Raw genomic sequence first — 4,434 nt, 5'->3', positions numbered from 1 at the left:
CATAACAACATACAATCATTGTGGGGGGGGGGGGGGTGAGGGGCAGAGTGTGTGGGGGGGAGTGATTAGGGGGGAGTGTGTGTGTGTGGGGGAGGGTGTGGGGGATATGTGTGGGGGGGGGAGTGTGTGTGTGGAAAGTGTGTGGGGGCGGAGTGTGTGGGGTGGGGTGGGGGAGAGAGTGTGTGGGGGGAGTATGTGTGGGGGGGTGTTGTGGGGGGGAGTGTTTGTGTGGGAGAGGGGTGTGGGGGGAAGTGTGTGTGGGGGGGGAGTGTGTGTGGCAGAGGAGTGTGTGTGGGGGGTGGGGGGAGTGTGTGTGGGGGAGTGTATGGGGTGGGAGTGTGTGTGAGAGGGGGAGTGTGTGGGAGGGGAATGTGTGTGTGTGGGGGAGTGTGTGTGTGTGTGGGGGAGTGTGTGTGGGGGGGAGTGTGTGTGGGTGGGAGTGAGTGTGTGGGGTGGGAGTGTGTGTGAGGAGGGGAGTGTGTGGGGGGGGAGTGTGTGTGTGTGTGTGTGTGGGGGGAATGTGTGCCTGGGGGGGAGTGTGGGGTTGGGAGTGTGTGTGAGGGGGTATGGGGGAGGAGGGTGTGGGGTGTGTTTGTGGTGTGTGTTTGTGGGGGGGAGTGTGTGTGTGTGTGTGTGGGGGGGGAGTGTGTGTGGGGGGGAGTGTGAGGGTGGAGTGTGAGTGAGAGGGGTGTGTGGGGGGGAGTGTGTGTTGTGGGGTGTGTGTGTGGGGGGAGGGAGTGTGTGGGGTGGGAGTGTGAGTGAGAGGGGAGTGTGTGGGGGGGGGGGAGTGTGTGTGTGTGGGGGAGTGTGTGTGTGTGTGGGGGGGTGAGTGTGTAGGGGGCAGAGTGTGTGGGGGAGTGTGTGGGGGGGAGTGTGTGGGGGCGAGTGTGTCTGTGGGGGCGAGTGTGTAGGGGGCAGAGTGTGTGGAGGGAATGTGTGTGTGGGGGGAGTGTGTGTGGGGTTAGTGGGGGGGGGGGAGTGGGTGTGTGGGGGAGTGGGTGGGGAGGGAGTTTGCATGTGAGGGCGGTGGGGGGGTATGTGGGGGGAGTGTGTGGGGGGGGGAGTGTTTGCGGGGTTAGTGGGGGGGAGTGTGTGTGTGGAGTGTGTGTGTGGGGGGTGAGTATGTGGGGGGAAGTGAGTGTGTGGGGGGGAGCGTGTGGGGGGGAAGCATGTGGGGGTGAGGGTTGGGGGGGCCTCAACTCGTGACCAAAAACATCTCTTCGGGTGACAACAATCAGCATCTTTGTGACTCCAAACCCTCCTGATCAATCTCTCTCTGTGCCAGTGTCAGAGAAGTTTCATCTTTCCTCGCTGAACAAAGTCAGACAGAGAAAGTTTTCTTTCCGGAAAGCTGAGCCTGTGATTGTGGCTGAGGGGCGGTTCACTTCCTTTTAAGGGCAATATGCAAATGAGCATAGCGGACTTTTTAAGCATATTTCTCCAACTAGAGAGGAACATTCCAACATTTGTTAGAACAAGACCGAAGAAGTAGCTTTACTGATGAGAGGAAATTGTAAGTAAAGGGACAGTTTGGCGGTGTAAATGCAGTAAGTGTGAGTGAAAGATGTGATGTCTGGTGTGGGCTGGGAGTGTGTCGTGTTTTTAAGCATACTTACCTGGCAGGGGTGAAACCATGATCAAAAAGGTGGTTCGCCCCAGGACGAGGCTAGCCATTGCACTTCGGGTGTGCTGACGCCTGCGATGTCCCAAATGCGGGATACTCGACTGCAAAATTTGTGGTAGTGGGGGACTGCGTTCGCGCTCTCCCCTGGTTTACAAATGAATAATAGAACTGACCTTCACACACTTGCCTGTACGGTGCTCAACTCTTTTTCGTACCCATCCAGTCCTTCGGATTTGCTGCAGTTAGTTACGTAGTCTTTCCACACAATAACTGCCAACCTCCATTATTTTACTCCCTTCCATTACATTATTCATTCTGCTCATAGTTTATTTCTCTGCCTGCAATCGACCCACAACCAGAAAAAATTACCCTCACCCCACACAATTCTCCCCCTGCCATTTTTGTTTTGTGGGCCGGCAAATTCCAAACACCGTGGGCTGGATTCTCCAATCCTGAGGCTAAGTGCTGATGCCAACGGAGGTTCTGTGGAGTTTCACGATGGCAAAATTGACCTCACCAATTCTGCTACCGGTGAGTGGCTAGCAGCGGCGTTGCGTGAAACACTCGTGGAACGCGCGGAAAATGGTTGGAGAATCGCCAGTTCCCGTGCCGAGTGTTGCAGACTGGCACATTCCAAGGTCCAGGACTACGTGCTGCTGGGACGCACTCAAGCTTGGGGCAGCTGCCGCCAAGGTGCAATGGGAAAGACCACTGTGTAAGGTCTTTCCAGCAAATGTACACCAAGGGGCGGGTAACAGTGTAAACCCCCTCGGTCTGGGTCATTAACACTCCAATGTATCAAAGAAACATGACAATGTAAATGTTTAGAAGGAATTGTAACGTAAAGAGCGATATGTGTGTAAGGTTATCAAAATTGAATGGAAGAAAGTCAAGGGAATGTGTAACTCTGATGGAAATGTCCAGTCAAGACAATTCAAAATGTTCTGTAATGTTTATGACAGATTTTATGAATATAGTATATTTTTTGAAGGAAAACAAAGATCGGACACATTTCCATAATGCAGGAATATCTCAATCAAACTTCAGTTCCCATAGACTTGTTAACACTTGACTGCATAAAGTAAATTCACTGAGAGATTCCGAAAGCTGCCACAGAAATGACTGGTTAGATAAAATTTGAAACAGAACTATTTTAACTGATGCCTCAATCCTATCACACAGAAATGTTGTACGTTTTCAACTTCCACTGTTTCTATCTTCTCATCATTTATAAAGAACGCGGTTCAGCTGTTTAGCACCGGGCTAAATCGCTGGCTTTGAAAGCAGACCAAGGCAGACCAGCAGCACGGTTCAATTCCTGTAACAGCCTCCCCGAACAGGCGCCGGAATGTGGCGACTAGGGGCTTTTCACAGTAACTTCATTGAAGCCTACTTGTGACAATAAGCAATTTTCATTTCATTTCATTTCTATCCTTTCTAAGTCTAAATCACCTTGGGATTCTCAAACCCATTTATTAGAAGATTCAATGTACAAATAAATGATTGGAAAGGGAGAGATAGGAAGCTGGAGGGACATAGACAGGGATATTTAACCCCAAAACCCCCCTCAGAAATCCTTCCAACCCCACCGCCCCTGTCTAAAACACAAACGCCACCATTGAGGACAAACCTGTACCCAGGCTGCGGCTAGTCATTTCAGACCCACTCCCCTCACCGCCTCACGACTGCTTCACACTCAGTGAGCCAGTTTAATTTTAAATTGTGCATGGTCACTAAGTTGACAGTTCAGGAAAGGCTGCAGGCCATTGGTGCCACAGCAGGATCCCCGCACACAGCAATGTGATCCTGTCAGTTGGGACAGGCAGGTAAGCAGCGGGTGGGGGGCGTGTTCCTTCCCTTGACTGCTATATTCTTTCTTCCATCTCCCCTCGCCACCACCCCAACCTCTGAACAGCACGGTATTCCGAGTCTGGAGACACATCCGACCTCAGAAAGTTAAACTCCCCTCTTTAACTGGGAAGCCCGGTCCATGAGGGGACTTTTTAAAATCAACCTCCCCAGCATTATTTCTATTCTATTCCCAAATGAAGGAATCCCCGGGGAGGTGTGCTGGAAGCTCCCCGTTGCAGTTTGTGGGGTGGTTTTCATTGATTGAAGGTTTAAAGAGACACAAAGAAGGTGGAGAGAGATGGACAGATATCGGCAGAACGCTGGGGAGACAGAGAGAGAGAGACAAGAATGGAAAGAATGCAGAAAGGGAGAGACAGCCTCTCTTCTTCACTACCTCCCTCTCTGTCATTCTATCTCTCTCTAATCTCCATCACCCCCAGCCCCACACTCTTTCTGTACTTCTCTCTCTCTCTTGCTCATCCCAGTAGTTGGAAGGAGAGAGAGAGAGAGAGGGTCACACACAGGAATCTAACAATCACAACCACAGCAAACGGAATTCAAATGCCCCCTGCGGATTTCATTTCACCCTCATATTTATGTCTCGGCCTAAAATACAGGCTTCATTCCAGAATTATACCCGCTCAAGTTAAGGGACTTTAATTCCGCGCCATCGCGATTACTTTAGTCGATAGATTCATTTAAAAGTGACCCCACTATTGTTAATTTTGTGAATTCTGCAGGCAACTTGTGCACAGGGAGATCTCAAAAATGATAACTTTCATTATTTAGTTCAGAGTCTCACATCGTGGATTTCTCTCTCTCTGTTTCTACACCATTGTTGCACTGTACAAACTGACAGCAGTATTGTTTGCACAGTAAGATCCCACAAGCAGCAATGTGATCCAGGCTGAATATCCCCTCAGTTCTCTGTGGAAAGGGTTCAACTCCCTCATTCCAAG

The 4,434-nt window shown here is 50.8% G+C and overlaps 1 non-coding gene across 1 annotated transcript; it reads left to right on the top strand.

Annotated features, from left to right (window-relative positions):
* The first annotated feature begins 1,608 nt into the window (after window positions 1-1,608).
* On the top strand, window positions 1,609-1,771 carry LOC140390781 (U1 spliceosomal RNA). Its single transcript, XR_011934838.1, has one exon. It is a non-coding gene; the product is annotated as a U1 spliceosomal RNA (small nuclear RNA).
* Window positions 1,772-4,434: the final 2,663 nt, after the last annotated feature.

This window comes from Scyliorhinus torazame, chromosome 14 (assembly GCF_047496885.1).
Source record: "Scyliorhinus torazame isolate Kashiwa2021f chromosome 14, sScyTor2.1, whole genome shotgun sequence".
Taxonomy (NCBI): Eukaryota; Metazoa; Chordata; class Chondrichthyes; order Carcharhiniformes; family Scyliorhinidae; genus Scyliorhinus; species Scyliorhinus torazame.
The sequence above is the reverse complement of the archived record's forward strand: the minus strand, read 5'-3'. Positions and strand labels throughout refer to the sequence as shown.